This window comes from Silene latifolia, chromosome 2, assembly GCF_048544455.1.
Source record: "Silene latifolia isolate original U9 population chromosome 2, ASM4854445v1, whole genome shotgun sequence".
Classification (NCBI taxonomy): domain Eukaryota; kingdom Viridiplantae; phylum Streptophyta; class Magnoliopsida; order Caryophyllales; family Caryophyllaceae; genus Silene; species Silene latifolia.
Window position 1 is genome coordinate 28138450 of NC_133527.1, and position 11159 is coordinate 28149608.

The 11159-nt window shown below is 38.3% G+C and overlaps 3 long non-coding RNA genes across 3 annotated transcripts; all 3 read right to left on the reverse strand.

Annotated features, from left to right (window-relative positions):
- Positions 1-2737: 2737 nt before the first annotated feature.
- Positions 2738-3251, reverse strand: LOC141629042 (uncharacterized). The gene is made up of 3 exons (XR_012537213.1): positions 3157-3251; positions 2949-3033; positions 2738-2827 (listed from the first exon to the last, which is right to left on the reverse strand). It is a non-coding gene; the product is annotated as an uncharacterized LOC141629042 (long non-coding RNA).
- A 479-nt stretch (positions 3252-3730) lies between these two features.
- Positions 3731-4302, reverse strand: LOC141629045 (uncharacterized). Its single transcript, XR_012537214.1, has 3 exons — positions 4194-4302; positions 4009-4089; positions 3731-3908 (listed from the first exon to the last, which is right to left on the reverse strand). It is a non-coding gene; the product is annotated as an uncharacterized LOC141629045 (long non-coding RNA).
- Positions 4303-5344: 1042 nt separating this feature from the next.
- On the reverse strand, positions 5345-5749 carry LOC141629047 (uncharacterized). Its single transcript, XR_012537215.1, has 3 exons — positions 5692-5749; positions 5472-5585; positions 5345-5383 (listed from the first exon to the last, which is right to left on the reverse strand). It is a non-coding gene; the product is annotated as an uncharacterized LOC141629047 (long non-coding RNA).
- Positions 5750-11159: the final 5410 nt, after the last annotated feature.

Consider the following 11159-nt stretch of genomic DNA (forward strand, 5'->3'; position numbering starts at 1 on the left):
GAATGATTCACCTACATTCGTTTTTCTCTGCCCCGGCTGCGGTTCACCTTGGTGTGCGAAGTGCGGTCCATCCTCGTCTCAACTCGTCTGTCGCTATTGTGGCTTTAGCGCTGTCTTTTCTTGCACCACGATCTCCAGCTTTCAAGGCATATCCCTCATTCCTTATTCTACTGGCATCCGTCGGTCTGAACATTCATTTTAATGTAACGGATTATGTACCTGTTTTCTTCGAGCTTGTTGTTGTCAAGCTTGATGTGGTCGAGTTTGTTATTGTTGCTATTCGCCAGTTTCGCTGTCAGGACCTTCCTTCTTCGTCACTTTTGATTTTCGTTCCCTGTGTTTGTGCTTGGTAGTAGAGGTCCTGGGAAGGTTTGGTGTGCGTGTCTGGTGTGTGTTGCGGTGTGTTCGCCCGATGGGTTGTCGGACTTTCGTGGCCTGGGTGTTCATGGATGGCGTGCGATGTTTTTTTGGTTGTTTCCTTTGTAGTAAAATGTGATGTTTCGATTGTCAAAAAAAAAAAAGTGATGTTTCGGACCGTCTGTTGGGTCTGCCTTTTATGCCCCATCTGTGTCGGACTTCCGTCCCTACGTACCCTTGTTCTATCACTGAAAACCGTATGTGCAACCTAGGGGTGATCCTCCCATTCCCCCCACCCCTGGTCTGGCCTGACTTTTCTTGTTTTCTGGTGTCACTAGAGTTTTGTCTTTGATTGTCAAAAAGAAAAATTTGTCAAAAAAAGAAAGAGTTTTGTCTTTGTCAGCCCTTTGATCGGCCTTGCTGCTTGTACGACGGTGGTCCTGGGAGGTGTCGTTAGGTGAAATTGAGTGTCTTTTGCGGGGTTTTTGATCAATACTTTACTCCTTGTTTGTTGCTAAGGGTGTGTGATGGCCCTTGTCTTAGAGGTTTCTGTTTCTTTGGTGTTCTTTTGACATTTGGGTGGTGGATGTAGTCTTGAGGTTTATGTCTTCTAACCCCTCTGTTAGTTGCGGGTTGTTATTGGTTTTCTCTATTGATTGCTGGATGTGTTGTGCGTTTCTGGGACTGATTTGGTAAGGGTCTGTGGTGGCCCTTTTCGTTCCTTTTTCTATCGGTCTAGTGTGAGACTTCTGGATGGCTTTTGCTTTCTTTCGACCACCTCGGGTGAGCCTGTTTGGGCTGGTATAGTGTTGGGGTGATTCATTGGGTTGTGTCGATATGAGTTTGGTGTGGTGTCGGTTGGTCTTGTGGTGGTTTTCCTCTTCATGAAAGGACTTTGTTGGAATGTCAGGGGATTTAATAATCCCCTTGCCCCTACAATCGCAAAGACTAGGGCGCTCCTTTCGAGTACTTACTTTGATTTTATGTTCTTAGCTGAAACTAAATGTAAAGTAGCTTTGGTTGATCCTATGTTTCGTTCTTTTGGGTTTTCTCGGAGTTTTGGTGTTGATGCTCATGAAACCAAAGGAGGCCTATGGTTTGGCTTTAGATCCGATGCCAATTTCGATTGTATTGTTGCATGTCAAAACTTCATTATTATCAAAGTCATGCAATGCAACAGGAGTTTTTGGTACTTATATCTTATCTATGGCGAACCGGTCACTCATAAACGTGAAGCTGTTTGGAATGATCTTAGTCAATATATTCGCTCTTTTGATAACCCTTTCCTACTTATAGGGGACTTTAACCAAGTTGACTATCAAGAAGATAAATGGGGGGGTAGTAAACACTACTACAGATACAGCCTATAACAACGGGTAAAAACCGTTGTAAAATAAAAAAGCGGACGTTGTTAAAGCGGCCGTTGTAGAAGGTATTTACAACGGTTTGCTTATTTAGTGAAACCGTTGTCTAAAGTATTCACCACGGTTAAAAGCCGTTGTTGTTGGGTGTTCTCCGTTGTGGAAAGTGTTTCAATATTTTGGAGGGAATAATATAACAACGGTTGTCGTATGTATAACCGTTGTTGTAACTTTCCCTCCAAAATTGTGAAGTCTTTTGACAACGGGTTTATGATACATACCCGTTGTTGAAATTTTTTGTAACAACGGTTCTATGTTTAATACCCGTTGTTGTAATTTTACCTCCAAAATTGTGAAGACTTTTAACAACGGTTCTTTGTTTAATACCCGTTGTTGAATATTATGCGCGGGTATTTGTGAATGTCATTCACAACGGTGTTATTTTTATTAACCGTTGTGAAAGGTATTCACAACGGTTTTTTTTAGTAACCGTTTTTATTACAACCTCCTAATGTTTTGAAAAAATAAATTTGTTTTATGCCATTCAAAAACCTGCATATGTCAAAGACACCATATACCAAAGACAAAGATAAATCACAATTTGGGTTCATCGTAACTCAATAGATTCAATTCAACCACAACAAATGACTCAATCATATATATATATATACTTACAAGGAGTTGAATTTACATGAACTAATCATTCCCTAACTTCAACAAAAAATTTACTAATAAGTTGATCTAAACTCTGAGTATCATGCATTTCTAATATATTCTAAGACGTAGTTGCCCCACATGTCTCTTACCTCGTCTATATCTACACTTGAGTCACGCTCAATGTTGTTGTAGATGGTTGATTGCATCTGCGGCAAAAACAAAGAGAAGACATTATGGTATATATAGCAGCAAGCAAGACAACATTAGCAACATCATGGTATATATAGCAGCAAGCAAGACAACATTAGCTCTAATTTAAAAAAAAGTAATAAACACATGTTTAAATTATTACTAACCTTTTCTGGAATAACGAGATATCTTCGCCTAATAATCTCCAACATGAACCGACAAGCGTAGTATCCACATTGTATGCTATCTGGCTGGCGAGGGGCCTATTATTACATAAAAAAACAGACGAGAGAAGGCTCACATCGTCAGAATCTTGAACTTTAGGTATTGTATTAGTATTAAACACAGATTTTGCACTTAATGTTATTGTATTTGAGCACGTACCCCTGTTATCGTAATAAAATCAGGGCCAACATCAGAATCTTCCGTGGGTTGATCCTGCTCGTTTGCTCTTTTCTTCTTAAAGGCCCTTTTTTAAAAAAAAAAAAAGGAGGCGAAACTAATTTTTTTAGGGGCAAAAATATGAAAGAGCTTTTTTCTATAAATAAAAAATGAAAATGTTATTATAAATAAATCAGTATTATAAACTTACATATTAATCAAGTGCTTAAAAGTCTCGCTTGGTTGATGATGTAAAGAGTCCAACCAGAAAACTTTATTCCTTGTCGGCATGATGGCTGCTAGCACCCAATGAGTCCTACATCAAGAGACATCATCATTATTAATAACAAGTACATATATTAGGTATGAAAATGCAATTGTAGGGGGAAACGTAATATTAATTTGTTTATTACCCTTTTTCATTATAAGCGCCAAAAATCAGCTTCTTGGTTGTCGCCATTTGCTGAGCAATATAATCTACCCGTTGTTCGAACGAGAAATCCGGAATAAATAAAGATAAAACATAGGGGCACAGGAATCCGTATAGATCAGATGGAATATTCTTCTCGGGGATCACTCTCAATTTCAATATCCTACATTATTACGGTATTAATTCCGGTATTTAAAACACTATCTAGTAGTCAGAATATTAGACTATGAAATTATTTATTAAGAAACTTACTTCATCCAAACAAATATGTGTTGGATATCAATCTGGTCTAGGCCAGCCCATACGGCTAGAATATCCCATGATACATGTGCTTGGCGCTCAGCCCCTAGAATATCCTCCTCGAGCGGAATAACTATCAATTGCTCGGTGGCTATGCGATGGCCAGCCTCCTCATGCAGTCTCTTCATCGTCACCGTTCTTACTTTTTGCATGTAATCCTTCCCTTTATATTGTGTGGAGTTTAAAGTCCTAACTTTCAGGTCCGGGAAAGAATGAGTCTTTGATTTTGTCCCCTACACAAAATTACCATGCTTTTTATAAATACAGACAAAATATAAATAAAGGGAGCGAGGTTAATTTTTAAAAAAATGGAGAAGTTAATTAAATACATACCTCATCAAGTTGTTGTGAAGTCGAGGTCGTTGGCATGTCTGTGGACTTAGGCTTATCCGCCAAAGCCGCCTTTTTTGTTCCCTACAAAAAAAAAAAACATATAAATTTAACATATAAAAACATTCAACAATTAAAAATGTAACATATATATATATATATATATATATAAAGGTATTTCTTCTAACCCCAACTGCTTTCCGCTGCTCAGGCGGCGGAGATATCTTCGCCAAGTAGATGTGAGTATCAGGCCATTGGATGAAACTTCCAAGCGCATCTCCCAGAATGGTAATGTCGTCACGAATTGGGACAGCGGTGAAAGTTTTCATGGCCTGGATTGACTGTAGTTATCTCTACTATTCTATGATTCGGCAAAAGTTTTTCGCCATGAACTACGATTTCGCCGCTGCAGATTTGTTTTCTACGAGACCCGGCCAACACGCACATGTGGCTTTTCGATTCTATTAGGGTCAAGCAAGAATAATTGGCCTCTTGTTTACGGCCTGAAGAATATACACATACATTATTATATCTTTGCAAAAACGCTTCAAAATTCAAAAGATTTTGCAAAAACGCTTTGTCTCAGGCCGATTTTTGCACAAACTTCAGCATTCATATAAATTTAACTAATTAAACACTTCATGCATACCTTATTGAAAACAGGGAACTGACTTGAAGGGGATGTATCTTGTTTTCCATCACCGTCTTCTCATCAAGTTGCATCTCCTTTTCGGACCCATTATTTACCTAATAAAATTAACCAATTCAATGGCACCATGTCGAAGTTGGCGGTGAACACACCCCCGATCTTACCCAAAAAAAAAAAAAACAAAAGAAAAATAAGGAAGTATTAGGTACCTGATCGGCTTTAGTTGTTACAACTTGAAGCATTATTAGGTACCGATCTTTCGAATCTCGTTGACCGATACTTCCTTCTCATGTATTGCCAAGGTAGTAGCGGCCTCTTCACCAATCTGTTGTACCTTATTATTACCCCCTTTAGAAATGACATCCTCCATCATCTTCACTTCTTCTTCGGAAAGCTTACCTCCAGCATTCAGCTTTAGTAGTACGGATGCCATTAATCAAGTCGCTTGCCAAGAATGTAATGTGTCGGCAATTTTTATCCCAACAATAACATGTGAATTGAACTTAAATGAAAATAATAGAATAAATGTTACCATGTCGGCGTTCAGGACTTAGTCTTCCTTTTCTTCTTTATCGGGCAGTTTTCCCATAATATTTCGTTACTCCAACCCGTAACGGGACGCCCCTCAAACGACCTGGATGTTCGGGTCGGCCGATCGCTCTAGCAAGAACGTCATTACGACCCTTTGGGAGTGAATTTCCCTTCTTCTACCTCTTTCAATACGTTATCCTATAATATATTAAATAAACTTCAAATTATATTTGTGACTAAAATAATAAAGTTAGTAATGAACTCGTCTTAATAAAATAATGCTTACTATGTTGGCCAAAACTTCCTCATCATATTTGTCATGCGACGACCGGGATCCTTTAGGCGTGTGCCCATGTTTATAAGTTACATGCCGATCCACCTCTTTCACTCCCTTTGCCACCTACACATTAACATGGTAACATTTATACACGTAAATGTGTATCAATGCAAGTCCAAGTGTGATTAAAAAAATAAAGTCTCACAGGGCAATAATGCATCCTACTTACGAGGTCCTCTTCTATCTTTCTGTAACCGCCTCGAGAACCATAGAATTTCCCCTTCTTGCATGAAATGTTAGCACGATTTCTTTTGCTAACGGCCTTCAAATAATTATATAAAAGCGCAAGTAGATGAGATAATAAAAAGATTATATAAAGGACTCATTAATTAAAAAAATGATAGGTAAATCGTTAAAAGGCGAGGATATTTAACCTGAAACTTCTCAGTAGTTCTCATCTTTTTGAAAAGATCCCATTCTTCCTGCTTGATGGTGGGACACTTGTTTTCCGGTGGGCTCTTACGCATCTCCCCCGTTGCCTTGTCCATATACAACCAATCCCTAGCAACGCCACACTTCCACTGCCTGTGGACATCCGCTGCCTTATGCATTAAATACTCATCATGGCTTTTATCGGGTATAATAAAGCCTTCCTTTACACGAGCCAAGTATAACTCCGCCAATTTTCGATTCAAAGTTCTAACATCATCTAAATGGATAGGCACAAACTGTCTTGTGCAAGCACCAATCCAACTGGAGAAAAGACCCGCATTTGGACCAGTAGGGAAACCCATCTCACTCCATGTTATTTGGGCTACTGTTTAGCGGCTATAGCTGCAAGGACTTTCTTGCACTTCGTAGCACCCCTCTCACCAGGCTTATTATCACCAGGCTCATTATTCTTTTGACTTCTTTTACGTTTTTCACCCATGATAATCCTAAAACCCAAATATGAATGATATAGTAAATGAACAACTTAACAACGTACATGCAGAGTATTATCTAAAACCCTAAACCCTAATAGGAATGAAAATTTAAAACAACAGATTGAGCTTCTAAAACCCTAAACCTTGATAAGAGGAGTAAAGTAGATGATGCGGGATGATAAAGATAACAAAGAAGACGAAAAACAAACAGATGCATGAAAAAGAAACAAGATGATCGTCTTAAAACCCTAATGACGAAACACAAAATTAAAGTGAACATACCTGTTGATGATGATGATAAAGAGAACGAGCAGGATGATAAGGGAAGGCAACGGAATCGGGCCGGAAAGCGGGCGACAGCGGCGACGAGAATGTAAAAAGCGAGGAAGAGAGAAGAATTAACTCAGGATACCAACGGTTGAACTAATAATAATGTTGTGTGTGTTTGTGTATGGCATCTTTGTATGGGTTTCTATATTAGTTTTTTATTAAGACAAACTATTGACAACGGGTGCTCAAAGAAGAACCGTTGTTATATGTTAATAACAACGGGTCAATAAAAGTAAACCGTTGTCAAAAGTTTATTACAACGGTTAAAATATACCCGTTGTAATATATTTTCACCAAATTTGCGCCAAAATGAAATATGTCAAAAAAAATAATTGACAACGGGTAGAGGTACTACACCCGTTGTTGAAAGTATTAACAATGGGTAATTTAAATATAACCGTTGTTATTGTTGAACCTCTTTTTTTTTTTAAAATTATCAGTAATTCCATTACGGTCCAAACTGTAACAATACATACTGCAACATTATTCAAACAATTTCAACACCAAAGATCCACATCTAATAATAAGATCAAGAAAATAAGACAACTTACACCAAAGATGCATGCATACTGTATGTGTCCTGATGAACTATCTCAGGATCGGGGACGTTTCTTGGATGACATAGTTTCTTCGTTAACCCAAATACTTTCACCATGGTCATCACGCATATAGATGCTTTCAGTGTCTTCATGATCAGTGTCAACATCGTCGAAATAAGATACAGTGGTAGACTGATCCATTCTCTCAAAAACGACATCCTGATCATCATCATCATTATCGGATGGACTACTCCTTCTTTTCCTTATAGACAGTACAACAGACCACTTCTTATCCATAGGATCGGTGACATAGAACACTTGTTTAGCTTGGGATGCCATTATGAAAGGATCATCCTTATTATTGCCAACCTTACCCAGATTGACCAACGTAAATCCCATCTTATCCTTTCGGACACAATGGATGTTGTTATCAACCCAGTTACATCGAAATAAAGGCATTGTGAAATCAATGTAATCTAGTACCAATATTTCTTGAATAACACCATAATAAAGGCATTTTCCCCAAATAGGCTTTTTATCTGTTGAAGTAGCAAAGTGCATTGCCTCAAATTCAGAACTCACACCACTATTTTGCATTGTGCTCACCTCATCTTACTCGCGGGTGTAAAAAGTATATCCATTAATGGCAAAACTGTTGTAAAAGGTGACCCTGGCATTTGGACCTAAACCAAGACGTAGTAACCTAGGAGAGATGTCATCACCAGTTTGATCAAGTACATCGTAAGACAATATTCCTAAACCACTGGAAACGTCTTCGTATGCTCGTTCGCAATCCACTTCTCGGTCTTGTTTTGGTGATCGTATTTGAGCTCATCTTTGTGTTGTTGAATATAAGGTTGCACCTCATCTTCGTTGTTTAGCACATACATGTGTGCTAAATGCACCATTTCACGTGTCACAATTTTTTCAACCCGGCCCCTAATACCTTTTCCGGTCATCCAGTCACTATGACGATTCTTAGGAACGCCAATCAACTCCTCAGGGGAGAGATGAGCGTAACAATATGAAAGAGCTTCGTCTAAAATAGCGCGTTCAGCAATACAACCTTCCGGACGATACCGATTAGATGTATAGTCCTTGTAGACTTTCATCAATCTTTCGAAAGGATACTGGTATCTCAAGTACACGGGCCCAAGGTACAAAATCTCCCTAACCAAGTGAATGGTCAGATGAATCATGATAGTGAAGAAAGAGGGTGGAAAATACATTTCCAACTGACAAAGAGAGGTTACAACGAGGTCCTGCAATGAATCCGCATCATCGGGATCGATGACTTTCTCGCATATGGACTGGAAGAAGAGACAGAATCTAGTTATAGCATATCTTACCTTTTCAGGTAAAATGGAACGAATAGCCACAGGTAGTAATTGTTGCATCAAAGTGTGACAATCATGTGACTTTAACCCGGTGAGTTTTAGGTCTTGCATCGACACTAGGCTTTTGATGTTCGACGAATAACCATGTGGCACTTTAATTCCATTCAAGCATGCACATAACTCTTTTCTCTCATTCCGTGAAAGGGTAAAAGATGCTGGCGGTAAAAATGTACGATTACCTCTCTTCTGTGGTGCCAACTCTAGCCTAATACCCATCATTTTCATATCTTTCCTAGCTACGGCGTTATCCTTTGTTTTACCAGGAACATTCAGAAGGGTATTGATAATATTATCACAGACATTTTTCTCAATGTGCATGAAATCGAGGCAATGCGACCTCCAGTCGGCCAATATGGAAGTTTATCAAAAAATATGGATATTTTCTTATACCCACGAGTAGACAATTTAGAGCCGCTCTTCTTCCCATAATCTATCTCAATATGCTTTACTTTCTGATAAACTTCATGCCCACTCAAAATTCTAGGAGGTTGACGAAGTTCTTGTCTTCCATTGAATGCTTTCTGCATCTTCCGATAACAATGGTCATGAGACAAGAACCTCCTATTTCCCATATACACATACTTACGAGAAGACTTCAAGTATTTAGACTCGATATCCTCCCCACACAATGGACAAGCCTCTTTCCCATGAACTGTGTGCCCAGAAAGGTCGCCATAAGCCGGATAGTCAATTATTGTACACAATAACATCGCTCTCAAATTGAAAGTTTCGTTCTTATATGCATCAAATACTTCTATCCCACTATCCCACAACAATCGCAAATCATCTAGAAGAGGTTCCAAATATACATCTATATCATTTCCAGGTTGTTTAGGGCCGGAAATTAACAACGACAACATCAAATACTTTCTTTTCATGCACACATATGGAGGTAAGTTATAAATAGCCAACACTACGGCCAAGTACTATGTTGGCTACTCATGTTTCCGTGTGGGTTCATTCCATCATGGACAGCGCTAGACGTAAGTTTCTAGGTTCATTGCCGAACTCGGGATACTTAGCGTCGAACGATTTCCATTGCTTACCATCTGCCGGGTGTCTTAGCTTTCCATCATTTATTCTTCCTGTTTCATGCCAAGTTAACATTTTTGCATCATCGGGATTCGCATAAATCCTTATGACTCTTGGTATCAATGGAAAATACCACAACACCTTAGCCGGGATCCCTTCCTTATCCTTATAACGCCACTCCAAACATTTAGGGCAATTGGTTAAGTTTTGATATAATTTCCGATACAATATGCAATCATTTGGACATGCATGTATTTTCTCATATTTCATACCCACTCCTCTTATTAGTTTTTTCGCCTCATATGTCTTAATAGGTAGAACATTACCATCAGGAAGCAACTCCTTTATCAAGGCTAAAAAACTAGTGAAACACGTGTCACTCACCCCATTTGCCCCCTTGATATTATACAACTTCACCACAGCCGACATTTTTGTGAACTTACAACCAGGATAAAGAGGTTCTTCAGACTCACACAACTTCTCATACATGTTGTTAAGGTCATCCCAATTACTAGTGTCATCACCTACATCTTCAAAAGCAATGGACTCATCATCATTCTCTTCATTATCTATAGACCCAACATTCAACTTCTCTACTTCCAACTCTTCCAACTCAAAAAACTCGGCAAACTCAGGATCATCAGTTAGCCTTTCGTGTACCTCAACATCATCTTCTTCAGAGTTATTCTCTTCCTCTAATGATTCCCCATGAAAAATCCAAAGTGTATAGGATCGACTAAATCTCCACTTTTCTAGGTGTATTTTAACGTCCGGAAAAGCCATATAGCTAATATTACCACATCTTTCACAAGGACATGCAATACTAGAAGAACCTTTCAAATTGTTCGAAACGAATTCATAAAATTCAGCTAAACCATCCTTGTAGGTGCGGTCACTCATATTTGCATCAATCATCCAAGTTCGAGTCATTATTCTACATTCGTAATAATAGGCAACTAATTCAGAAAATACAATAATAGGCAAACAAATAAACGAAATTCAGGAAAGCAATTAAGCTAAATTATCAACAAATTAGATAATAACCATTGTTGTCAGAATCACGATTCGATCCTATGATTCTACGATTTTACGATCCAAAAATGCTTGACCGATCCCGTATCCTACGATTCTATCGTGTTTGTAGAATCTTACGATCCTATTTATTTGAAGATTTCTAGAGGTAGAATCATAATACGATTTTACGATCTTACGATCCTACGATCCGACTCCATAGTAAGCACATTAAAATATATTTTTATATAATGACATCGTAAAATCCAAATTTTATCTAATTTGTAGAGTTATGTTCATGAAATGATACTAAACTCATTAATTATCAATATTTTGGGTATAAATAAGTGTTTTGATACTCAATTATATATTTTTACCAAATAAAAAACTATATTTAGTGAATTTGTAGAATCGTACGATTCTACGATCCGATTCTACCGATTCGATCCTACCCTCCCCATC